Here is an 11,661-nt window from a genome sequence, read left to right on the forward strand (position 1 = left end):
ACAAAGAAGTTGTCAATAACCCCTTCTGTTGAAAGGTATTATTCTGCCCTGGATTCCTCCTCAAATGATGGTTTTTACTGTCTGGAAGATGTGGAAAGCGGTATGGTGCCCACTGTACGCTCATGGCAGGGGAGTGGAAAACCTGTTAATCTGCAAAAAAGGCACATATAAATTCATACTGGAAGCAGACTTTTCCCTTGGAATTTCTTGCACCTTCCTCTGAAGCATTTTAGTTTTGAAACCTGAATAGTAGTATTAAGAGACCGCTAGTCAGTTTGAACTGGTGTGGTAATTTTGGTGCTTATACACAATTTAATAAAAATACGATCTCATTACAGTGCTGCACAGCTCTTAACTGCAGTTATTACTGTTTGCACTGCTTTAATAGTGATAGCTTTCAAACTGGTGTAGTCTGATTACAGTGTTTGACAGGGCTTTGTAAAAGCCCTTTGTTGTCCATTTGTGCCATGGCCTGCTGGGTGACACAGGGGAGGTTATTTTGTCCCATGTATGTCTTTCCCTGGTTACATCGTTGCCTCTTTTTTTCCTTTTTGCTGAGATACTTCATAAAGCTCTCCTGAAGTAGTGAGAAAAGTGCCATTCGATAGCCTAAGTACTGGAGTACCTCTGTATATCTGTGGTGTTTAATGAGAATTATTGGAAGTTCCTCCTCTTTGATGTAGGTTTAGAAAAGAATCTAAAACTGAATGCGGTTTTAAGTTACCACATCAAATGATTTAACTTGGAGCATATTCATTGTGATGGATGACTCATTTCTTTATCATCACAAGCTAAAAATTTCAGCTGTTCTCTAAGAAACAGTTCTACCTGTTTATCTTGCACCAGATACTCCCTTTTTTTTCCTCTTCACAGGCTGTAATGCTTCAACTGAGCTCATAATTATCTTTTCTCTACTTCTGTTAGATGGCTCAAATGATTGTCCCTCTAGATCTGTAGACTTCCTTCCTTGCTGGAGACAAAAACTCTGGAAAGGAGTTCTGTAGGAAGAAATCCAGTGGAGTTAGTGAGAACTGGGTCTGATAAATATGAGCTGATAGTTGCAAAAAACCTTGATTTTTCTCAATGCAATCATAGTAATTAATTAAACAATGGGAAAAGACTAATAACATTTAATATAAGTTCTGGGCTATAAAATACTGGGCTGGGGGGGGTGTTGTGATGCTGCCTTTTTTTTTACTGATGTTAATGAAGATGATTGGTTTTCCCCACACCCACTAAAGGTAGAACAGTTACAGTAAATATTTAAAGTGAATGCATCATGGGCATCAGCCAAACAACTGACTGCAAACTGTCTGCAAATTTGGTGTATCCTGAAGATTGCTAGCTTGTTAGAATACTTAATAAATTATTTGTAAGCAAACAAACAGTAGCTTTTAATTCTGGATTTGATGACACCCTTTTAAAACACTTCAGGTGAAGTATCTTAAAACATAGTTTGGGGGTTTTTTATGTAACCAGCATTTGGAACTATATTGGACTAACTGTAAATTACTGAAAGTCATTTGTATTTCTGTAACTTGATATTGGTGTCTCAACGCAATATATTTAATATCAAGTAACCACCTGATTGCTGGACCTGCCATAGAGCCTGCCAGTCAGTTCTCTAATGAAGAATGGCCGGAAACAACGGAAAATACCATAGGAGAGGGAACCCTCAGCTTTGGCACAGCAGGGAGGAGGACCCCTGCTTTTAAGAATTCCTTTCACAGTAAAACTGCATGGAATTAGATTTATGTACTTTGGAAGGCGGAAGGACTGAGTCAGTCCTGCTGGAATTTGAACTTTTGTGCTAGGGCGCTTAGATATTTCAAGTCTGAACTTACACCGCATCCCTTTTAACAGTATGGAAGAGCTTCGTTGGTACGTTTGTAGCATTAATTCTGCAACTTGGTGTTGCCATGTCAGATTTTGTTTTTAAAGCCACTTAAACTAAACGTTTACTTTTTTTTTTTTTGTAAAGCTGCTTCTACATGAGCACTTGAGAATCCAGTATTTGACACCCTGTGTGTAGTCACAATTTAATGCAATTGATATATAAAAGATAAAATATGCAGTACCTTTTCACATGCAACAAGGGCTTTGTCTTTCATCTTGCAGTCGTTACTTCAGATAGATAAGCAAGCTTGAGCTCAGGTTGCCTTCCTTTGTTCCTGTAGGGATACTCAGAATTTCACTTTGAAATGCAGCTGCTCTCCACCTCTCAGTGATTTTTCCTGTACCAAATGAAACATCCAACTCCTCATACCATATTTAGCTTATTTGGTAAACACAGAGTTTGAAACCTGGTATTTTTTACACTATATAACTTCTTTCCAAGGAAAAAAAAAAGCTGCTCAGTGTTTTTCAGGTGCTAAAATAAAGGTTGTACCTGAACATTTGACCTCTCTATGTTCAGGATGGCCAAAGCAATATCTTATTAATGCATTTAATAGTAATGTAGTATCAACTTTGCCTCGAAGCAATCTCTGGTGGTTCCATGCCAAAGTGTGTGCCTTCAGGCACAACTGTAATTATGAACAAAACGTGGTACGGAATGCAGTTGTGCTAGAGAAGTGCAGCAGATCTTTTGTGCAGGTGAAGTGGAAGAAATTGAGGTATGGGTAAAGCCGGGGCTGCTGCGGCACAAAGCGTTGCCAGCCAGCCTTGTGACACAAAAAGCTTTTCAGAAAACCTTGTTTGTGTCCTTCTTGTTTGCTCTCTGCCAAGAAGCGATGCTCGTCCTCTAGCATGTGGTTTTCTCCTTAGCATCATCTCTGCGGGATAAAATGCAAGTACATCAGGTGTCCCACCTTCTTTCCAGGGAGAGGGGTATTCTTTTGAGCTTGGTGTTATTTAATTTGTAGCCTTCTCTAAATAGCGTGGGAAGACTGTGGCAGTTGTTGGGGCTTCAGATACCTGGTAAACTCTGTCATGAGAGGTGGTGTATGTTCAGCTTTAAGTTTGATACAGAGCTCTCTGTTACCTCTTAACAGAGCTCACACGTTATGTAGGTGATAGGGATGACACACTCAATATTGACAGATTTTGTCAAGTCTGTACTGTTGCTTCTTGTCAGTTTGAGCAGTCGGTGACTGATGCAATTGATTCATCGGTATCTTGTATCTTCTGCTGTTATCAGCTAAAAGGCAAGGGGCAGGGATTCAATTTCTGATTTAAATCCTTTTTATGATGTTTGCTGGCTAAGCTGCCAGTGCTAATAAGCTACTTTACTCTTAAGCTTTATCAGTTTGCCACTGCTGTTGTTAAATCTAAGTAAAGTACAAATCAGCCTTGTCAGATCATCGTGATTTAAAAGAAATAATGAGGGAATCAGCACGGATGCTATGCAAAGGACCAGTCTGCTTTTACTCAGGTCTGGCTCGTTTAGAAATTACTGCATTCAGACTTCTATTTTCATAAAAAATAATTTTAATTTTCTGAAAATTTATCTATGCCTCGTTTATCACATACTTGTGATCAATTTTTTCTTATTTTCCAGCAAACTATAAACCAATTCAAGCTATTTTTGTCTAGTGTCCCCTGCCCCTCACCGAGGCTGAATGACCTTGCTTTAGAAAAGGACTCTGTCAAGTTGCCTTCTGGCTTCCAGTACTTGAGACTGTAAAAGATCAATTTCAGTTGTTAGGTGTCCACGGTCTTTTGCCATTTTGTTGCATAGAAATTTTTCAGCAGTGGAAAGTTTGTTTTCTTTGAGCTGTTTTCTGAGGTTTTTCATTTTCCTTGTTACATATATAAACCTAGTTATAAACCTGAATGATGTATTGTTCTGAAAGATTGCATGAATCACACTCTCATTAAACTACTTTCACATTCGGATACAATTTTTTCATGTTGTGGCAACAGGGAAGTGCAATTCATTACTTCGCTCGTTTTTTTTTAAAAACAAAGAACAACAACAAACCCTTAGGGTTGGGGCATTTTTGCTAGTATTCTTGAATGTCTTGGGCCCTATATTCGTGTTAATAACATCCAAACCCAAAGGGCTGATGAAGCAAAGGCGACTTAGTTCTCCAGGTGTCTTCTGTCACTGAAAAAAAAGTGACACCCTGGGAACTGGTGCTGGGAGAAACAATGAAGATCCTCCATCCAGCTCCTATCAGAAGTTCACACTGCGTACAACACTCATCTTTGCATCGCCATGAGCTGTTTCTGGGCTGACAAGAGACCAGAAGACTTGGAACTATCCTGTACGTCCTGTGCAGTCAAGGTGCAGACATTTCAATTTGTAAACTCTGTGTTTGTGTAAAGAAAAGGCATCGCTTTCCAGTACAATCAGTGAAAAAGAAAGTAAGTGCCTCCAAGTCAGTGAGTTATTTTGGATCAGAAGGTCACTTCTGAAGCAGAATGCTCCATCATCCCCACTTACCCTCCTTCAGTTTATATTGCAGAGCTCTCTGAATGCTTCATTGAACTCCTTTTCAGTGAAACTAAACTCAAAAGCGTACTTCGGGAGCGCTCCTGATATGCTTCAACCATGAATGCTTCGCTGTCCATGGGACCAAATTAGAGCTAATTCAAAGGAAAATTTCCTTGAAACGTGTATAGTTTGAACAACTGTTTACAGATCTGCTTTTATGGGGTCACGGAAGTTAAAGACATGGCCAAAATGGCCCCAAATCAATGTTATCCTAGAGCTGTGCTGCTTTTGCTTGCATCAACCATACCAAAGACCAAAATGAGGATACATAGAATTTCTTACATTCCAAAGTAATTACTGAAAAAAGTGATTTGCAAACCATGATAATTACTGGCAGTTTTTCCTACCCGAGGTCTTTAACAGTGTGATGTTGTGCAGCCTGGGAGCTGGGGGAGTATTTATCTTCCTGCTGATGAAGCAGTACCTCCAATCTTGCATGTTCTCACCTATTTTCTTTGTGTTGCATCAGTATCCTGCTGTTGCTTAACTTTTTTGGATGAAGCTGAAACCAACAAAGACTCTTTAAATTTTAAAATCTTTAAACTCCTTTGTAGAACTGTTCTTTTGGTGCAACATACATAGTGTCTTCACTGGAAGTGGTGACAGTAACTAAGGTGGGGGAAAAGCGGCGGTACTGATAGCTGGATTACTGCTCTCTAAGTTGTGGATGTGATTATCCTAACCTTTTGCTAACATGGTCGAGGGACAAAAGGGACAACCGCTGTCCTAGAGCTTTCCAGGCGTGTTCCTACTCATGGGGTGTTGTGATGCTTTGGCTCTCGTAGGGAATCTCGTTATTCCTCTGAAAAACATTAGGTATAACATTGCACCTACTTATGAATGCTGTGTTTGCTGAGCATCTTGCTGAGAAAGGCTGTCTAGGCAACGGCTGTCACCACCATGGAAATACTTAACTCAGCTGTTCTCCATTGATGTAGGTTAAATACAGCTGTTAATATGTCATTTTACATATTCTAGTATTTCTTGTATCTTACAATTCTTCTTGAAATTGCACTAACAGGGCCAAATCACGGTACTTCCTTATGCCCTGCTATCATAATCTTGGTTTTTCCTTCAGTTTTTCCTTCTGCCAGCGGTGTGGGCAGTGTCCGGGTGAGCCCTGCACACACCAGGCGCTGTCTGGCGTGACCTGGGTGCCTGCTTGTCTGTTTGTCACACACCAATTTGGGGAAGGTGGACAGAAAAAATTGCAAAATAAATCAAACTGACTAAACTCAGTGGCTTTTTAGGCCTTTTTTTTTTTTTTTCAATCATTTGATTGAACCTGCCTAGAATTCAATTTTTATTCCTTTATTTTTTAAATCTCTTGAAGAAAAGCCAGGTAACCATTGGCTTTTATATCCCTTCCCTTGGAAAAAATACTGTTTCTCAAGCCAAGCTGTTTTCCTTCCTATGCAGGGAGTTGCAAGGTTGTAGGTTGTGTCCTAGAAATGATAACAAGCTAGTTAAGGTATTTTCATAAATCATCATGTAACACAAGGGAGTGCATCTACATACTGCAAAACTGGTTCAGAAACCTTCTACTGTCCATCTTTCTGCTGATAATAACATTGATTGTAATCTTCCTTCATTCTGATTAAATCTTCATCACATTCCTAAGTTACATTTTGATAGGCATTCGTTAATGTTTATGAAGCATATTGAGAGTGGAAAATAAAGGTGAGTGGCAATGTGAGAAACTAAGCTACACTTGATTTTTTTTTTTCATGCATCCCATTGCTTAAAATGCAATTGTGTGTGCTCATAACAAGGGTTAGCTTGGAAACCAGCCTTTTAATTATTCTAGCGTTCACAAAAATCACTAATCAGACTTTGATCATGCGAAGTGGGAAACTTTGACTGAGATTTTATAAACATTTAAATGAGTGGCCACAAATTAGGCACCTTCCAGAGATCACACTGATTGTGCTGTAATAATGGAAAGCAGGTAGCCATCATGCCTGCCTTATGGAGGGGGGAATACCTACAGCCGTAGGGAGCAAGCTGGCATCTCTCACCAGGCATGCAGGGTGAATTTCAGTGGGAGGAGAAAGGGTGAGTGGGAAAGGGACAATTTTGGGGCGCAGGATTCAAAACAGACAAGGTCTGAGTTTGTTCCTACCTGCATGGTATCAGTGGGTGTAAAGATAACCTCCTTGACAGCGGTCTTTTTTTGTTTTTAATAGCCATTTTACGTCAGGGTACTGATGAAGTGTCTTTTTTTTTTTTATTTTCCCCAGCCGATGTGGCCCAGCTGTTAGGTTTGACTGAAACTGGCAAACAGATGTTGAATTAATTGCAGAAGTGTGACTGGTGCAGTTGGTGAAGGTCCTGCATCCAATTGGCTTTCAGTTCAGGGAAGAGCGGTCTGGGGTTTGTTTTGGAACCCAGAACCCGTGTCACAGCCCCTGCACCCCAGCCTGCTCCAGCAAGGCATGCCCAGTTAAGCCTCAGCGTCTTAGTTTAGTTATGTGCCTTGGTATTGACAGAGGTGTGGGCTTTTTTTATGCCTGCATGGAAAAGCATTAGCTATTGTCATCTTCTTGAACTTATAGAGCCTAATCTGCGATTCCCACGCAAACCAGAAGAAGGTGTCCGTCCCTGTAAAGCAGCAGTAGCCAGGAGCTATGCATCCAAAGAGATGTTCTGAAAACAACAACCTTTGATCTTGAGCTGTTTCACTTCATAATGGAGTTGTAACACTTCAACCCAAGTGTTTTTAATATTCTCATGAGATTTTGTGACAAGTCAATCCATATTATATTAATTAGATAGGCCTTAGCCGTTTATTCCTTCATTATGTGCTGCTTTTAGTTTGTCTGGTCATGTACAATCTGACACAGATTTATTACTCTTATCAGTTACTCTTGACTAGTGGCAAATCCAAAGCAAATATTTAATTCTGGATCATTCATTTCAACTTCTTAAAATGCTAGTTCTTTGATTTGAAGAAGATTAATCAAATGTTTCCTGAAGTTTGACTTCAGTTTGTATGCCCTGATTCTTCAAAGCACTTGAGTATAGCTTTTATCTTAAGTGTCTTCAAAAATCCAGGTCTTAATTTATGTAGGTATCTGGGAGCCTGATCCAGTGACACTAATCACTGAATACGTGAAGATATTGGCCAGTTCAAAAGAAATTAGTGCATAGACTTGAATACTGAACTCCTATTGAAATATTTACTATTTCAAGTCATCCAGAGTACTGGGGGTTGCCTGAGATTCTTAAGAGTTTGCAAAGGCTTTAATACAACACCAAAAAAAAATTTCTAGTAGAAAAGATAGTTATAGGAATCAGTCAAAGGATGTAGTGAAAACCTTTGCTCTCCAAATGCCTTCTAAGTAGGCTGGCTGGTAGACCTCAGATTGACCATCCTATTTCCAACTCATAAAAATCTGTTAAAATGGATTTAGGAGTTTTGGTAAAGGTATTATATTACTTCATTTTTTAGAAGATGGGTGCTGTGTTCTTTTTTTCTTTGATAGACGTTGGTTTTGTGTGGTTCTTGCAGGTATTCTCTTTTTTTTTTTTTTGTGAAATGACTTCAATAGAAATATCAACCACCTCCAGCTGTGCAATGTCTTCCATTAATAACAGCTTTCCCGTCATTTGCATTTGTGTAAAATAATCAGTCGTCCAGGTAGCTGTTGCATAGATTTTAATCTGTGTTCTTTAGATTGGCACACAGAATTCTCAAATTTAATTTTTATTAGATTGCTATATTGAATAGCACTTTGGAAAATGAGAGGGAGGGGAAGAGAAACACACAGTGTTTGCAGTTAAATTAGAACGTGTCAAAGAATGTTAGAGAGCCTTCTTTTTAAGTCACTTTTAAGAGTGAATTTTAATTGAACAATTAGTTCTTTCAGAGATAAATATCTTCCTGAAATCCCACTCTATTCCCTTTCAAGCACCTCCTCAGAACCCATTTGTTTCACATCCTTGTCAAGAAGTGATGTAGTTGGTTTAGACTTGATTTGCAGGAATCTGCATGGATGCCATTATATGTGTCAAAACAAAGTAGCAGTAAGACCCAGTTCACCTTTTTTTGTCCTTCACTTTTTTTTTTTTGTAATTTCACCAAGGTCATTTTTGCGAAAAAGTCCATTTATCTTTACCCTACTTTTCCACCAAATGCCAGCATTGATTTTAAAGATGTTGAATCACACTGCTGTGGTCCTTTATTCAGTGTTGTCTCATACTCTCCTGTCCCTGAGCCGCTCTTGCTGTCAGGGTAGTACGGCGTAGACCATATTGCTCTTACGCTTGCAGCTGCCTTTGGTTGCTGTCAGAGAGCATGACGTTATCGAAGACACGTATCTTCGGTCTGAGCCAGCAGGGCAGGCCTTACTCTTTCAGTGTCCAGTGTGATTTTGAATTTTTGTCTTGTGCTAGCCTGTTTTCACCTCTCTGCGCTTAATTATCTTACTTAATATGCACGCTTATATTAATAAAATGCCATTGTGACAGCCCCAGCTAAGTGCTGACTGCAGAATGATGTTTAAATCATTCACGGATTTTGCAGACGTCTTCACTTAGTTCGATTTTTTTTCTTTCCCTAAAACCTCATCATGGTTGTCATTCTTTCCAAGTTTTAGCTAGATGTAATTTATTTCTGACTGCTGCCGCTAAGATGGAAATGAAGAATAAAAATTCTGTGTGTTTCTCAGAGTTGTGCAGGCAGGAGAGGCATCAAAGCTTCCTTCTGGAAAGAGGCCAGGCTTCTTAACAAACAATAAACTTAAGTAAAATGAACAATGAGAAAGTATGCTGGCAACATTTTTAATTAAAGGAAAAATAACCTAATTGCATGTGCTAGGAAGACTGAAATAGTAAAATTTCCTTAGAATTGAGGGATGTATCTGCTTGTCTTAATTTACGATGACATATATGAAACATTTGCAACCTCTGCTCTTAACACAGACGTGCTTTTCCACCCAAAGGCATACACAAGATTTATAATGTCAGCACCAGATTGCATCTCACCTTGATTGTCTATGTTCACCTCTTCCATTCCACACATCTGCTTTAGAACAAGATGAACTTAACCCAGGAGGTGCTTATGTTCTTTTAGTAATTATAAAAGAAACCCCTGTCACTCGAAGGGAGCTAGGGCTTAATTCAACTGTCCAAACATGGCTATTTCACACAATTTCGTATGTTTTAGGGTATCTCACCTGGGCTTCAACTGCTGGTCAGAAAGCGTGTGGGTGACTTCTAGATCCTGTGTGGTACCTGCCAGTCCCACATGGATGTTTTGAGAAACTGAAGCCCTGAATTGATTCCATAGGATGGAGTTTGGTTTGATGCCAAGAAACCAAAGCAGGTGGCTACATCTGAGGTCTGTGTCCATTAGAGTCATTTGAGAGCTAATCACTACACTGCTCAGCCCAAACATAGACTGAAAAGCCACTTAGTGGACAAGCTCTTGAGAGTCTCTTTTAGGGTAAGCAGAATCACACTATAGACTCTGTTGAGCCTATTTAGATAGGTAGACATCTGAACTTAGGCGTCTTGATCTGGAGCTAAAGCTTGCCTTGTACTTGGTCAGGTAACAATTTCATTTGATGCATCTACTGTTTCTGAAAGTTCATGAGGCAGAAGAGCTGACGAGCTGAAAGCTAGAAGAGAGCCCTAGTGAAGACCCAGAGCAACACTAGGTACATGACCTTGAGAAGGGCCTGGAAAAATACATATGCTGATATGTAGAGCGATGCTCCCTCCTATTCTCTGCTAAGGGAAACAGGGTTTGTGAAGTATACGGGGACGCATGGAAAAGCCAGTTGGCTGTTGTCTTCAGCAATCTGGAGGACTCCAGGTTTTTGTTACCTACTTGGGCCAAAGAGTAAGGCTTATCTGTCCTTTATTCTTGATTTCACAAAACAATGTTTGCTATACCAGCAACTTCCACGTGCGTATGAGTCAGCCGTGGCAAACAGCGCCGCAGAAAGCCAGGCGGTGCTACGTCTGCCAAGGAAATCCTCAGATTGGTATCCAATTCTTTAGATCAGAATTTCTTTAGAAGTGGCTGCTGCTTATGATTAGATTCTTAACTGTAACGTGCAGAAAATATATCAGAATATCTATTGTGGGAGAAGCTGTATTATTCACCTTTGATAGATTCATAGAGTATAATAATTAGAGGGAGTCATGAGTTAAGCAAAAGCTCAGCAAAACAAACTGGTGCTGACATACACAGATAATGCCAACTGATAGCTGGTTGGCATTATGAATTGTTTTATAATTAGGTAATTAAAGCAAGTCTGTACAAACTTTAACTTTCAGGAAACTATAAAAATGCATGTAGCTGTAAAATTATATTTAGCCATTAATTTCTTATCAAGTCTGTCATACCTGTTCAAAAAATGCTTAATAAAGGAGCTTACACATGCAGAGTGCCATGCCTTTCTTCTACAAACTGCAGCACGTAACAGTGCAGTCCTAGAATACCAAATTACAGTTGTAAAAATGTATATAACTTTTTGCTCTTCATTCCTTTTCAAGTTGAAGTTGTTATTACAGCTTCCATCTTTTAAAGGCAGGAGGGCACTTAAAGCCCACCAGAAGGTAGTCCCACTGGCTTGGCCGAGACTGTGCAAAAATGTCAGATTTTGTATGCAGGATATCTAGACTGGGAACTAAAACTGTTGGTTACTGGAATTCAGATTTTTTTTTTCCTGAGTTTCATTTCTGTTCCACTGCCAGAAGACAAATCCAAGGACTTCACAGGGAAAACACCTGTTAGTAGGTATTGAGTCCTGAACTGTTACATAGTCTTTCTTCTGGATCTTGTAGATCCAAAGTAGGTCCAAGTAGGTGTTGTACACAATACACAGGTATCACATGAGAGACATGGAGGAGCTGATGACGAATGAAGGCACACCAACAGATTCACAGTAAGAAAAAAGAAATATCAGAATACAAGCCTACAGAACAGACTTAAATCTAGGATATTTAGTTTAACTCTCAGTTGCACTTGGAAGTCAATGAAATTCTGTACCAATGGATTTCAGTTCTGTATACCTGAATTTCAAATTATCTGTCCAGAGGATCCAAGGTCTTTTAAAAATATGCAAGCTAACTTGTTGAAAACATTTTGCATTTTTTCCAGGAACCAATGATGCAGGCTTCTCTGCACGCTACTTTTAGTTTCAATTGGCTGGTATTTTGGCAGAATCAGGCTGTACAAGTTATATACAACAGATAGGCTATTACAAATATCT

The sequence above is a fragment of the Larus michahellis genome, chromosome 2 (assembly GCF_964199755.1).
Source record: "Larus michahellis chromosome 2, bLarMic1.1, whole genome shotgun sequence".
In the NCBI taxonomy this organism is placed as follows: Eukaryota; Metazoa; Chordata; class Aves; order Charadriiformes; family Laridae; genus Larus; species Larus michahellis.